This window comes from Canis lupus, chromosome 35 (assembly GCF_048164855.1).
Source record: "Canis lupus baileyi chromosome 35, mCanLup2.hap1, whole genome shotgun sequence".
NCBI lineage: Eukaryota > Metazoa > Chordata > Mammalia > Carnivora > Canidae > Canis > Canis lupus.
Genome location: NC_132872.1, coordinates 27,118,771 through 27,135,100, shown reverse-complemented (window position 1 = coordinate 27,135,100; position 16,330 = coordinate 27,118,771). Strand labels below are relative to the sequence as shown.

At 34.4% G+C, this 16,330-nt stretch overlaps 1 protein-coding gene across 23 annotated transcripts in view; it reads left to right on the top strand.

Annotated features, from left to right (window-relative positions):
* EPHA6 (EPH receptor A6) overlaps positions 1 to 16,330 on the top strand; it is an 872,277-nt gene that overhangs the window by 436,942 nt on the left and 419,005 nt on the right. The gene's annotated exons all lie outside the window — the stretch shown is intronic.

Here is a 16,330-nt window from a genome sequence, read left to right as displayed (position 1 = left end):
AACACCTTATATTGAAATATAAAATGCTCTTATCCCTTAGGAAGTGTTTCTGCTCTGGAAGTGCCCTGAATATTTTATTTCTAGACGATAATTGAAATGTCAGTATAGTTAATCATAGCTAAGTAACTTTATGGTCCAGTCAAGTGGTAAATTATAATAGAGTCCGGAGGATTGCAAACTTTTTTACTCCTGAGAAATGTCAAATTGCTTCCAAGTCTCGTGTCTTTTTGTGGCATGCATCTTTTGAGTAAATGAATGGTCTAGAAAAGGCCCTTAGACTTGAATAGTTAATCTGGTGAGGATAGTCCTCAGTCAACAAGTGCAGAAATTAAAGTACTCCCAGTCAGTTATGTTTCATAGCACACATGTTTCTATCTCACTGAGCCATAGCCATATATTTTGTAATATTTTGCTTTTCAAACCAATATGTGAGCTTCTTGAGAGCAAAGATGATGTGTTTTGACTAAGAATACTCTCAATCTACTTTGTCTGTAACTTCATAAATCGCCATTGACTTGTGTCACAGAAATGGGGGATGGTTTGCATTATCTTTCATTCATTTATTTATCTATTAATTCATTCAGAAATATTTATTGAACATTTACTGTGTGCTGAGAACTGTTCTGTGTACTAGAGGTATAGCAATTACAGGAGGAAAAACAAACCAAAACCAGCTAAGTGCCCCCTTGCCTTTGTGGATATTATATTCTAATGGCAAGTAGTGATATGTTCCATGATGAAGAACTAAATAGAGTAGATTTGGAAGATAACGAAGCAAGCATTTTTACATGGGGAAAGCCAAAACTACCTCTCTGGATAACCTAAGACTTGAGCAGATCATGAGTTGAGGAGAAAACCTGTGAATATATAAAAGATGATTCCAGGCAGAGGGAATAAAAAGGGCAAAGTCTTAAATTTAAGCAGGCATTTGTCTAGAAAGTAACAAGAAAATATTATTGCGTATATTTTCTTTAGCACATACTAAATTTCATGCTCACTAAATCCTCTGGTACTGTGCTTACAGAATTTTCAGCAAAAGATTTTAATCAACACTAACCCATCCTTTAATAGTAGTCATGGTTTTTCTTGGTGATCATACATTGCTGTTTAATCCTAAACTTCATTTTAAGCAGTTGGCTCTTAGAGTTATCAGTTGTTTCTCTGAGGAATTCTCATTTCCACATTTTGCAGGAAAGATAACTAGGTATTTTCTTTAGTATAAAGTAATAAGATCTTATTGGTATTGTAATGCCTCTACTACTGCATTAACAAGGTTAATGGCATTTGTTAATACAAATTGATTAGTAGTGGTGGAAGATTGTTTAGTAAAATATTCTAAATCCTTCAAAAAATGAATGTGGTAGCAGTGAAGATAAATGCATATGATTATATGGTGCATAATCTGTATCTGCCATAGGATATAAGGCTCTACTTTATGGTAGGCATATGTCTAGCCAATTACTTGCTCATTTCCAATACAGTTCTTTGTTTGGAGATGGAAGCCAATTTAATATCATCAACTAAACTCTGCCTACAAAACAACCTGGGTGATTTGGATAGCTGATTTGTATGAGGTTTTTAAAAATATTTTTTCCAAATGCCTCCTTTGTTTTAAATTTATAAAAGATTGAAAGAGTGTTAATGTGTAGTATTGAAACTAAAAGATTTTCAAGGTTGACAAATTATCCTGATCATTATTGAAAATATGAAATATCTTAATGCTTAAAATACTTTAATTTATAAAGATTAAAAACAAGTTGCCAACCTTTTAATCAGGCTGAAATTCCATATAGAATCTTTAGATTAAATAGCTTTTTCTTTTCTTCCATGTATTCCTTGGCACTTTTCTATTTGGTTTGGATTCTAAACAGTCAGTTCCAGCTACATAATTTGTGATGCCCAGTGAAAAGTGAAACTGCAGGACCCTTTGTTCAAAAAGCAGGAGAAAGGGGTCATTAAAGGTACTAAAATATAAAGCCTTATCCTCCTGCAACTTCTCTCTCAACTTGTCATGGTGCTTTTTAATTGCCATTTAATGTCCTTATAAATAACAACAAAAATGCAATTTCAAATTATTAGCATAAACTTTACCATTCATTTTTATATTGCTCAATGCCACCTTTAAATACAAATAGAAAAACACTTAACTCCTCTGCAGGATCATCAAAATCACAGAATTCTTTCCTGTAGTCCCTCCTTCCCTATCACATTCCCTAAAGGCATCTCAAGTGTACCAGAACAGACACATGTAAGCCATATTCACAAAGAGTGGGAGGAGAGAGAGGGGTCTCACCAGGCACTGAGCCAGCCCAGTAAGTGGGCATTCCCTCTGCACAGGGATTCTTTTAAGGAGAAGAAGACACCCCCAATGCCCAAGTGGAAGGAAGAATCCCTGAGGTCTTTAAATCACCTTCCCAAAAGCTCCCTGCATGGGGTGGGTGAGGAACTTAGCCCCAGTAAGATGTGACCTCTTCAGAACACAGCCAACACACGCACATACATACACACATAGCTTTCCACATAGCTGGTGCCTTACGCTATATCCTGCCTGTGCACATGTCCAGACCCCCACTGGGCACAGGACACAACCCAGCAATGTAATCCTGCCTCCTCAGTGGTCAACATAGTCCCCTAACCCAGGAGGAGGGTGTCAGCAATGAAGAGGTGAGGCAGGAATTGGAAGACTATCTGACAGGAACAGGGGGATCTGGCCAGGAAAACACAACTTGGAGATGTGGAATGGTAGCTAGAGGCTGGACCTTGCCTGAAGCCAGGGCTCCAAGCTCCCCGTGCATGCTCATTGCCCCCTCACACTTCACTTACAAAACACAACTTCAAAGATAAAATTGTTAAGAATTTCAAGATGGCAGTAGCTGAGCATTCAAATCCCAACTGAGGGGAGAGAACAGGGCTGATGGGTAAGTCAGACATTCATGAAGCAAGCCCTGAGAACATTTTACAAAGTAATAATGTCATTGTTTTTCCCGTTTACTGATACGCATTAGTCCGCAAACAAGTATACTCAGTGGACTATGCTGTATGCCAGGTGGTGAAAACAAGATGCATGCTTGAGTGTTTGAGCCCCATGTGCCCATGTGGAGCAGCCTACACTCAGCCTTTCATTCTCTGATTTAGAAGTGAGGGCTTGCCTGAGTAAAGGAAGACTCTGTGATATCTGATTCAATATACATTTTCAAGGACTGAGTGCCTGAAATACTACTTGGAAGACAGGTCCTTAAAATATGCATAAAGTAATAAATGATTAAGTAGTGCTATGACAGGAATGAATGGTGCCATTTCACTTGTCTAGTTTTATGAAAGAGAGCCCTAGTTGTTTGACCACACATTTGTTCTGTTAGGCACTGAGAAAAGCTTTCCGTTAATGAAAGATTAAAATAATTGAAAGTTCTGTAATGTACCCAATACTCTTCTAATTATTTTGACATTCTAATAGACCTAAGGTGAGACTCCATAACTATGATACCTTTATGCTTTGCTCTATATTGTTTTAAATTATTTTTTTAAGATTTATTTATTTATTTATTTATTTATTTATTTATTTATTTATTTATTCATTCATGAGAAACAGAGAGAGAGAGAGAGAGAGAGAGAGGCAGAGACACAGGCAGAGGGAGAAGCAGGTCCCATGCAGGGAGCCTGATGTGGGACTCGATCCCGGGTCTCCAGGATCACACCCTGGGCTGCAGGCAGCGCTCAACTGCTGCACCACCGGGGATGCCCTGCTCTATATTGTTATGCTGATCATTTCCAAGGTGTACCCTAAGATGGAAAGGTATTTTTTCCTCAAAACAATTATGATGTGATTTGAATTGTGTATATTCATCTTTTTAAATTGTAATCCAACTTACATATTCCTTAAGTAATCATTCTTTAAAGCCAGTAAATAATATGGCAAGGATGGTAAATATTATCTATATGTGAATATCTATATGTGAATAGAAGTGTACTTTTCATTCCATTTCATTTTGCCTTTAAAAAACTTATTTAACTCCTCTGCTCTAAGATATGTATTACCTTTTACTTTAAAATGCTCATGTGAATTAAAGAGCTCTCTATTTCGCTTCCTATTTCAAGGCTTCTTTATACAAATAGTGCATGATTGACTATTTTCTATCTCTGAGTTTAGATTATATTTTGATAAGTTTATTTGATAGTTATGTCCTATCATAATATTGTATTTTAAAGTGTTTAAATTACTTTTCATAAAGGTAAGTGTGTTGGTCAGTTGCAGATATGAATTGCACATTCAGACTCCTCTAAAAATTGGGAGTAGATTCCTCATTCTATTTTTATCAGAAGAAACATTTGATGTGTTGAATAGTTTTGAATATTTAAAAGATTCAACTGCTATTTTCATTTAGCTGTTTTACAAAATGTGAGATACTTGTATTAAGAGCAGAACAATTAAACTCTATTTCAAATGCTACTTAATTATATATTTAAATTTAAACTATAACTGACACACAAAATTGTTTCCTAAAATATTTTCCACCATCTGAATTTTATTAACCTTTCTGCTGCCATGTCATATTAGTTTTACACTTATCCTACAAGGTGACAATTTTCATGTGCCTTAAAGAATCTCAAGAGACTGTAGACTTCAACTGTAAGTCATCAGACAGGATGCACATATAAACATTATATAAATAAATATATGTATTTTTAATTTTATATTATAAATAAATGTTATTTTATCCCATTTCAAAGATTTCTAAGAAAGATTTCCAATCCTCTGGTATTTTACTGACTCTTTCACATGGTTTCCCATGTATTTTACCAAAGTTTTCTTCTGCCTGTTAACCTATTTAAGAAGAAAATAGAAAAAAAATAAATCGTACTTCAAGAGATGGGAGGTCACCATAGTGGGAAAACCATCTATAGAAAATTCCAGTTGAGGGCAGCCCAGTTGCTCAGTGGTTTAGCGCTGCCTTCAGCCCAGGGTCAGATCCTGGAGACCCAGGATCAAGTCCCATGTCGGGCTCCCTGGATGGAGCCTGCTTCACCCTCTGCCTGTGCCTGTGCCTCTCTCCCTCTCTCTCTGTGGATCTATCATGATTAAATAAATACAATCTTTAAAAAAAAGAAAAAAAGAAAGAAAGAAAATTCCAGTTGGATCATCCCTACTTATTTCATTTGCAAGCTTATCATCCCCAACCCAACTGCTTCTACTGTTCTCTAATTCTGTATGTCTAGGAGACAGAGAAGTTTTATGCATTTATGGTCACAAATCTTAAAGAAGCCACAGGAGAAGTGACAGTATATCAGACTAAGGACTCTTCAAGAAGTCCTCTTGAATGCATTGTCAAGGTAATCTGAGGGCCTTTCTCTTATATCACCAGTAGGCAATGTTAGGCTCCAGAGAAGACTCCTCTCGAAAAGGAAAATGAAAGTGATAGAATCATCAAGATGCCTTTTCAAAATTGGATACTACCACGATGTCATTCTGGCACAGTAATGGTATCTCCAAAGAACATAAAAAACTAAATAGAGTGCAGCTACTATGATAAGCAATGAGTTTAAATTCACTGTTACAGCTTAAAATCTTAACATTTTCAACACTGAACCTTAAAACATGAAAGTGTTTGTAAAAATTATCCTTTTTTTAAAGTTTACTTTTGTAGAATCAACAATATTCAATTTCATGGTGAAATATTGCAGGGTGCTTGAGTCTTGTTTTATATGACTAAGCTGAAACAAACATGGCCACGCTAAAAACATATAACACATTTTGACATACTTAAGTAATTACAACTTTAAATGTAGCTTATTAAAATAAAAGGATTATGCCAAATTTAAACAAAATCTTGGGGAAAAAAAGTCTTAGAGTTTCATGTTCAAATCTTTATAAACAGTATTACCTTAGGTTGTAAATGATTTAATAAAGCTATAAGACTATTGTCTTGCAAGTATAATGCCATATAATTTATTGATATTTTAAATGTAAATATTAGATATAAATAATGTGAAAACATATTTCTGTGTTGGAAATAAAACTTTTTAAATAAATTGCTAATATAGAATTTTTTCCTAAGTTTCTCAATTAAAAAATTCATAATGATAAATGAAATGCAAAATGTAAATAAATTGCATTAACCTTCTAAGAGAACTTTTCTTATGACATATCCTCGGTATATGCTCTTTCTTCACTCATGAAGAATTCGATAAAGTTCTAATGAATTTTGGGCAGCCCAGGTGGCTCAGCGATTTAGCGCCGCCTTTGGCCCAGGGTGTGATCTTGGAGACCCGGGATCAAATACGGCATCAGGCTCCCTGCATGGAGCCTGCTTCTCCCTCTGCCTGTGTCTGCCTCTCTCTCTCTCTGTCTCTCTCTGTCTCTCATGAATAAATAATAAATAAAATCTTTAAAAAAAGTTATAATGAATTTTAAGGCAGAAGTCCACATTCTTATGCTATGATCTAGAACTCGGTATCTTTCCCTAAACTGTTTTCTACAAATGTTCCAAAATTTTATTTCTCTTATTGTTAATTTAATTTTGACTTTAATTTCATATTCTGCTTCCACAATTTTCATTTTCCTCACTGTGATGCCTCACAGTCTCAGAGGAGGGAATGAGGACACCTGCCTTCATTTGACTTTTAAACTCATTATAGTTTGTCAAGGTGTGAGAAGTGTCATAAGCAGAATATGGGAAAAGTTACCATACCATAAATTTGGCCAATAAAGACTTGCTCTTGAAGGGAAATACATAATTTTCAAGTCAAAATATGCCGAAATTATTATTGCCTCCTTCCTTATTAGTTTGTTAGGCAGCTGGGAAAGAGTAAATGTTTGAGATTTATAGTAACCAGACAAAAACTCAGATTCTATACTGTCTAAACTATAAACATGGCAAACAGGTGGCATTGCTATATAAGATATTGCATAAAACCCCTTTATTTTCGAATTCTTACTTTTCAAAAACTAGGTACTTTTCTCATGATTCTATTTCTTCACTGAAATTTTGCTTTATTTTTTGTGTAAATTTTTTTAGGAAGTATTCATCACATTTCCATAATATTTTCCAAAAATTTGATGCATTGTGTGTATTAAAAATGTCATCTGTTGCTAAGATAATGGTGTTACTTAAATGCAAAATGTAGTGCTCCTGCATTTGGATATGGCATTTTTTAAATGGATTCTCATCCAAGAATATCCCCTTAAAACATGAAAAGTATATTTAATCAAAATCAACTTATGAAAAATTAGCTTACATTTCAGGAATTAATTTGTTTTACCGAGGAGAAGATAAAAACAGTTTCTGATCAAAGGGAAAGGAGATAGCCTTGAAAAAAAGGTTCTTAATATGCAAAATAGATTTAGCATAGGATGAAGAATACATCTGAAATTAATTGGGAAAATATACATCATTGAATAAAATTTGTCAAAGGAAAATAATTATTTAAAACATTTCCAGGTAATTCTTAACTAAGAAAATACCCTTAAACAATTCTGAAGAATTAAGCAGGTAAGTGTTAAATACAAAATTTTAAGAAAAAATAAACATAGGTAAGTATTGACTGAGTAGTGAATAGACAGGCAGAAAAGAAATTACAAAGCAAAAGACAGATGAGTTTAATAGGAATTTTATACATCAAAGTCATTATAAAGAAAATGAAAATGAATGCTAAATTGGGTAAATACTTGTGATGAATGGACCATGGTAAAAATTGGAAAAGGACAAGAGCTGTCAGTTCTCAGAAGAAAGGCAATTGCCTAAAATGCATAAAACAATAACAAAAACATGGGGACCCCTGGGTGGCGCAGCGGTTTGGCGCCTGCCTTTGGCCCAGGGCGCGATCCTGGAGACTCGGGATCGAATCCCACGTCAGGCTCCTGGTGCATGGAGCCTGCTTCTCCCTCTGCCTGTGTCTCTGCCTCTCTCTCTCTCTGTGTGTGTGACTATCATAAAATAAATAAAAATTAAAAAAAAAACAAACAAAAACTTTACTCTTGATAAAAAATCAAAGAAATGAAAATTATAACAATGATAAGTAATTCTCTTCTAATCAGATTGGGCTTGTTTTTAATTTTTTTGTGTGTTTTGTGGGATTTTCTCTGGTAAACAGTAATGCTCCTGTGTTTAGGATGTGATTTGGTCAAAACTCTCATACTTTTACAGGACCACAAGAGTAACTATACAAGTATATATATGGCAGTGTATTTCTAACACCTTGCAATTATTATACTCTTTAAATTTGCTATTATATATTAATATCTAGGGAAAAGAAGACATGTAGAAAATTATATGTATGTGAAAACGTGCGTTAGAATAATATGGAAATGTATAAATATCCTAAATGACTAAAAAATATGTAAAATGCATGTCTATAAGATGAAATGTTAAGTTTAATTAATGAGAATAATGCTAACAATACTGTAAGTGCCACAATAGAGGCTTTCTATATATTATCAACTAATTATATGAATAATTAATATACACACCTGTCATAAGAAAATGAATAGCAAAATTTTCAGATATTGGCACTGTTTCTGTCTGTGTAATTGGATTATGGCCGATGATTTCTCTAGAGTAAGTTCCTTCATGATGCTGACTCAGTTGTCCTTTTATAGGTCCTTATATTTATCCTGCCACAGTACTTACTACCATGCTCTGCATTTTAATTGCATGTCAGTTTTTTCTGTTGGATTGTTGATAAATATTTGTGTCTCCAAGGCTTAACATAGTGCCTTTCATCTAAAATCTATGCATTAAATATTTACTAACAAATTAGTGAATTAATATATACATATTAATTAATGTGTATATATACATTTACACATCCACACACGTGCACACGCAAACACACAAAAGTCTACAATACTCTCCAAGTGAACCTTTTAAAGCTTTAATACCATGATACTTTTGTCCCTTTGTCTCAAAGTGCTCACTAAGGACATCAACAATAAGTGTTCTATTCATAGGCTCATTGTCCTGAAACAGATATTCAGAAGGCATAGTGTTCAGTTGTGTAAACCTAAGCAGGAATGCCCTGAAAATATGCAGGAGAGATTATTGTCCATTTGGTTTTATGGATCTCTAGGGCCTGAAATTTCATATCCTGTGTACATAGTTTAGTCCGCTATTTACCATCTGCATACTTATGAATGTATAGCTCATAATGTCATTAATTTTTTTCTCTTGAAATGTCCAGTAGTTTATTAATATAGAGAGACAGGAAACAGCTGGTCGGAATCTGATCAAGTCTGAGTTCTAGTCCCTAAACTGCTACTATCCAGCTGTGTAAATTTAAGCCAGTTATTTAATCTTTCTGGACCTCAGAATTTTCATCTGCAAAATGAGAATATTGCATTGAATAACATAATGAACATTCTATGCACACAGTCTTTTCATATTTAAAATCAGTTTTTCATGCAGTCCCAAAGACTTTATGTAATAAAATAAGGAAATAACAGAATTGGTAAAGATGCAAAACTTATTTTCATACCTCCTTTAAGAAGATACATCCTCCCAAAAGTCTTCTTTTTGTTTAGATTTTTATTTATTTATTTATTCATGAGAGACAGAGAGAGAGAGAAGCAGAGACACAGGCAGAGGGAGAAGCAGGCTCCATGCAGGGAGCCTGATGCGGGATTTGATCCCTCAGTCTCCAGGATCAAGCCCTGGGCCGAAGGCAGGTGCTAAACCACTGAGCCATCCAGGGATCCCCCAAAAGTCTTATTTTAACTTTCCACACATACAGCTCCTGCTGTATAGGCCTTCCTTTACACTGTAGTACTTTACAGTGTTTTTGAAAGTTCACCATGGTGTTTTCAAGTCATAGTTATTTTTGGAAGGTAAAAAAAAAAGGTATCTTGGTAATATTTCCTCCCATGTTCAAGACCATAGCACTGGATATGGTTCCTGGAAACAAAATATTTGTCACATTAGAAACCTGAGTATGTAAATAGAAACAATAATAATGGTTTAAGTATAACAGGAGTAGTGCCTCTTCCTCCTCTGCTTTCCTCATGTTTTATTTCACAGTTTTGTTCTCTGTCACTTTCAACCTTACTTTTTTTGGCTTTCATTTATTTTGGTTTCTGTTTATTTCCTAACGATAGTACCTAAGTCACTTTCTTCAAGGTGGCTTGTGTGTGTTTTGTATTCCATCACTTAATTCCATGATATAATAGATTCCAAATATAATTTGATCTTTCAACAATTGAATTTATGCTCCATGAGGACTGGACTTTTTCACTGTATTTTATTGGTTGGTTCACTTTATTCCTGGAGCCTTAAACATACATTTGTAGTGTCCTGAGCCATGAACAAACATTTATTAAGCCATACTATGTGATCAGTACTATAGTCCATCATATAGTGTAAGTAAGAAAGGAAGCTAGTGTGGCTTCTTCAAATGCTTTACTTTAATTGGGGAGACAATATTAGCAGACTAAAGGCTCACAAAAAAGAGAGAGAAAAAAGTTTTTAAGTTAAGTGTTTAAGTGATAAGATACAGATTGTGAATGCTTTAGTTCAGAGGAGGAAAGTGAATTGAGCTGGAATACTTCCTGGAGGAGCTTTACCTTAAAGGAAGAACAGCATCTGGATCGGCCATACAAAGAGGCTTGAGCCTTGAGAGGATGAAGCCATGTGGGAGAAAAAAGTTTCCACAATTTGTTTCTGGTAGGGTTGTGGAAAATCCTAATTCTTCCTATACATATCTAAGGAAGCCTGAATCAAGATTTACACCACATGTCAGTCTTTGATTTAGAAAATTATAGAATCACGCTCATTCGATTTAGAAAACAATTTTGTGTGTGGTATTATGGATTAGGTCCTAGTAGCAATATTACATTCTGCTTTAAATATGAGCAATGCTGGATAAAACGGTTTGAATATCAAAGATGAGATTATCAGACAGGGAAGCTTACTTTTGGGGGTGGGGGGTTGTTCTTTTAAGGAAGCAGGCTTAGCAAAAAATAGTTTCCATCTGGGAGCGAATTTACGTGGCATTGTTACAAGATGCATGGTTTTGATAATGATTTATAAACAGCCATTAGAGTGGGATACTTGTCTTCCCACAGCAACGTCTCTGAGCACTAAGCACTTTTTGGTCAAGCCCCTAGGATTTAACTGCAGGGCATTCGGTTATAAAACCATTTTTCATCGATCTGAGATGTTGAGTTCTTAACTGTAGCTTATTTTCACTTTGATTTTGAAATCCATAAGTGCCAGTCATAGCATTTAGGAGCTAAAAATCATTGGCACAGGAATTTAAATGAAGAGTGATAAATCAAGGCTGCCAGTGGCTATTGCGTCCGCCAGATACAAAACACCACAACCACAGTTTTTAATAGCTTTGCATGCCTAATTTCAAATTAAGTGTGACAAATTAAGCAGGAAGTTAATTACTATCTTGAAACAAATAGTCTGATGTTGATTGGAAAGGGCATCATAAAGCTGTGTTTTACCTTAACATAATACCCAGAGGAAATATTAGAAAATAAGAGATGTACAAATAACAATTAGTTCAGGTATAAAAAAAAAAAAAAGTTGTGTGTGATTATTATGCATCTACGTAGATGAGTCCAGGTATGTGAAAAGGGGACTTCCTCTGAGAATAGCTTTTCTAGCCTAAAACAGGAAGTGAGTTCACAAATGCATCAGAACCTTGCTACCCACAAGGTGGATGAGGGAAGAGGAGGCTTTGCCCCCTGTCAAGTCTTCTCATGGTAGAAGTGCTAAAATGAACAATGGCACTTAAAGTGAATGTGACCCTACAAGCCTGGACATGTTATAAATCACAAAATTCTTAGCTAGTCCCTCATGTATCTTTCTGGGCCTGTACTCCATGGCTCTTATTGTATTTAGACACTTATTGGACAACTATTTCTTGTGTAAGTGACTTCCTACTTGACTTAATGATTTTTTTAAGAGATCTAGCACATGCACGCAAGCGGTGGAGGGTTGGGGATGGGAGAGGCAGAAAGAGAGGAAGAGAGAGAATCTTATGCAGGACCCATGCCCAGTGCGGAGCCCAACATGGGGATCAATCACGATTCTGACTGAGATCATGACTTGAGCAGAAATCAAGAGTCAAAGGCTTAACTGACTGATCCACCCAGGCACCTCTTGACTTAATGATTTTTAATAATGTCTGAGGAAATGTTTTAAGAAAGAAGCTGTTCTTTGGAGTTCAAATGAATTTTAAGAAAGATGAAGTTCAACCTTTTATTGCAATGAAGTTACAGATCGCTTACTATGTCAGACACTCTTTCTAGGACTTAATCTTCATTCATAAAATAAACTAACCTAGTAAGGTATTATTTTGGGTGTTTTCCAGATAAAGAAACTGACACACAGAGACCTAAGTCAAAAAGTCAGTATCACCCGCTTGGGCCATTGGACAAACCAGAATTTGTAACCAGGCCGTCTTGGTCCAGAAGTCTAAACCCTTAGCCATTAGGACACACTGCCTTTGACACCTGGGCCTGGAGAGAGCAGTGGTAGTTATAGAACTCTATGGCAAATGAGAAACATATGCTCATCAGAAAATTGAGACTAACAAAAGATAAGATAGCTTTTTGTCAGACTCTGTAGACAATGTGGTGAGCTACCACAGTAAATGTATCAACTCCAGGTTACTTTTGAGTCGTCCATGGACTTTTTTTTTTTTTTTTTAAACCTTTGGGAGAGTATCGGTTAGGACCATTGGTATTTGGCTAAAGGCCTTAAGCCTTTCTTTCTTTTTTTTTTAAGATTTATTTTTATTTATTTATGATAGACACAGAGAGAGAGAGAGAGAGAGAGAGAGGCAGAGACACAGGCAGAGGGAGAAGCAGGCTCCATGCCGGGAGCCCGACGCGGGACTCGATCCCGGGACTCTAGGATCGCGCCCTGGGCCAAAGGCAGGCGCGAAACTGCTGAGCCACCCAGGGATCCCCATCCATGGACTTTGCTAGCCTCTCACTACAACGTCTTGCCTGGATTGAAGGAGGTCATAATGAAAGGAGGATACTGAAAATAAAAATTACTCTCCTTCCTTAAAAAGAAAGTGTTCTTAAGTCTTTTGAAATATTTCATCTTGATTCTGATACTGGTATTTTGCTGCTTCTTAACATCCATATCCTCATAACATTTAATAAATTTTAGAGAAAAAGCAAAATTAAAAGAGTCAATAAGGATGAGTTCAAATTTAAAATGTATATATTCTTTGGTATACCTGTACCTAGACATGTATCTTGTCAGTTCAAATTCCATGTAGGGCAAGACTTCTGTAATGTTTATTTGCTATATCCCAGGGAATCTGGCTCTGACTAGGCATCCAAGACATATATTTTAAATGGATGAATGGATAGATAACTGAATAAGTGGATTTTTTAAAAGTTAGATTTATGATGATTTGTTAACCACTTTCTAATTAGTCTTCTATGGCAAAACTAGCTAATATTTATAGTAAAAATATATTTTAATTTGACATTTTAATTCTAGTCAATTATTAAAACACTCTATAATCAGTCTTTTTTTTTTTTTTTTTTTTAAGGAAGTGTTAACTGCTAAACAGAATCAATTTATGTTTATTAATGACCATAGTTTACAGATGTGTTTCTGGGGAACTATAAAAACATATCAAAATTATTTTAAATGTGCCTAGAACATAGAATGCATTCATAAATATTTGATGAATAAAGGAATACATGATTAAATGAAGGAATGCACGTTTAAGGTAAAATTTTATGATGCTTTACTAAAATGCCTTCTACTTAAAGTGGTTCTATTACCTAGGGGAATAAGATTTACAAAGCAACAGTACAACTACTTTTCTTTACTTATGATAACATAAAATATGGAAAGATGTAAAACTTGTTGCTATACTTAAGAAATAATTTCAATAATGAATTTAACATTTTAAATGTGTTTGTAAAGGATGTAGAATAAAAATATCTTCAGGTTACAGTTTTGCATGATTATATCAAAGCTGTTTTCTAAGTCATATGATCTTTTGGCATGATTGTGACACACAAAGTTAAAAGAAGAAAAAATATAAAATAAGGTTTGTGTTGCTAAATAAGAAAATATAATGTGGTAGATAGGGGACTGAGGGCCCACAGTTCCTGGTTCTCATTCGGATTCTGTCCACAAATTTGAGTGAAATTGGAACATCGCTGTAGTTTTCTATACCAAAGCTTTTTTCATGACATAAATGGGATAGTTTATAATAATTATTCTAAATATAAAATGTGAGGATTCTGTGTACGTAGATTCTAGATCTGTACATGTATTCCCCTACAATCTAGCTTTTTTTTTTTCTGTAAAGGGACAGATAGTAAATACTTTCAGTTGGGCAGGTCATGTATTTGTCAGACTACTCAACTCTGCCCTTGCAACAGGAAAGCAGCCATTAGACAACACATAAGTGAAAGAACATGGCTGTGTGCTAATAAAACTTTATTCATATGAGCAGGCATACATAGTTCGTAAACCCATGCCCTCAGTGATAAAGCTTTTATGTCCTTAGATAAAGTCATTGGGTACTTTTGATTAATATGTGCTTATAACTTAAAAAAATGTTTTAAAAGGGCAACTGGAAAAAACATTCTCATAACTTAAAATCTGTAGAAAGGAAAAGGAATGATTCTTCAAAAATCTAGGATGGCTTTCTTATTTAGAAATAGACATTTTTGGGGCTCCTGGGTGGCTCTCAGCTCAGGTCTCAGTGTTAAAGTTTTAAGTTCAAGCCCTACCAGGAGACTACTTAAAAATATAACAATCATAGTAGTAGACATTTCAGAATCAAAATAGCTGGTAATTTTATTTAAAAAATTAAAGAGACATAAAAAGGGTATTTGTGGCTTTTAGTTTTCAGGAAATAGTGTGAGGCATTGTTAATGTTAACTAATAAGTAAATGAAACTACAATCAATTTTTGTATAATAAATGTGTACTTATAAAATAATGCAATCTCAAGAAATTTTAATATTACTTAAACATAACCCCCACAGTTAGTATGGGGATTAATAAAATTTTATAATTCTTCAGTTCCTCCAATTCCAGATTCTGTTTAAAGATAAACAATACAAAGCTAAATTAAATTTAATAGAGAGAAGTAGAATGGTAATTTCCAAGGTAACAGGAATTATCACATGAATATTATTTACAGAGGTTTTATGTTAAAAACAAAACACTATCACAAAAACAAATTATTCCAGCTATTTAGCTTTCAATTCATTTGATTATTGCTTAAAACTTTAGTAAATCTAATTTAAGAGCTATTGACAAAAGCCTGGGTAGATTGGTGTAATATGAGGGGACTGTAACATTGAACTGATTTGTGCCAACAAGGTAAGACTGACCTTTCTCCATTTAATGTTTTTCTTAACCTTGAGAAACTGCAGAAAATCTCTGGAAAACTAGTAAGAATGAGCCAAAAGTGTGGTACAAATATAATACAGCGAAGGGTAAGAATTAAACATTTGACATTCAGATCTTATTTTTTTAAAGATGAGCCTGTACATAACTGTTTCACTAGAGATTTCCATGAGATTATTTGCATATAGATAAAGTCATTGATGTATAAGGTCGGTTTATACTCCACTCTCCATTAGAAATAAACAGGAATAAAGAGCTGTTGTCATGAAATAGGACCAGAGGCAGAACTACTGAAATCTGTAGCTAATGTTTTGTAACCACAGTAATTTGTTATCCTAATGTTGAAATATGAGTTTAATCTGCTTGTTAAGAGAAAATTAGCTGATTACACTTTTTTGTTGTGTTTGTTTGCTTATTCATATTTTGAGTATGGGTTCCTATACCTGTGAACATTCCATTGACTTAAAAAAGTAATTAAATAACAAATAATCCTAAAGTCAGTTTAAACAAATGTAATATATTTGCCCTCTTTTTCCTCTTACTACTTTTTTTTTTTTCTTCCTAAGGCTCTATCTTGGTAGGAAATCATTTAATGTCCTTTTTTTCTGAGCACAGATGATTGGTCCTCTGTGATCTCACTTTTTTGTGCCCACTAAAAGAGAGAGCTATAATCCAATTTAGATCCACTTTCATAATGCCTGTCAGAGTTAGCCCCTATTAGAATAATAGTTTAAGATCAATAGAAAGGAAGGAAGGAAATAACATAAAAATATTATTTACCACATCTTTCCTGAGATACATACAGATACAGTATGTGTCATATAATAGACTTTTAAATAAACGTTTGTTGACTGACTAAATGAGTGAATGAATAAATAAGAAAAATAACTTGTATGTGTATCTACTATCTCTTTTCATATTTTAAATGTAAAGTTTACTTACTTTGGCTTAGGAAGTTTTGTTTTTTATTTCCCTCTCTTGACTCAAATGGAAAAA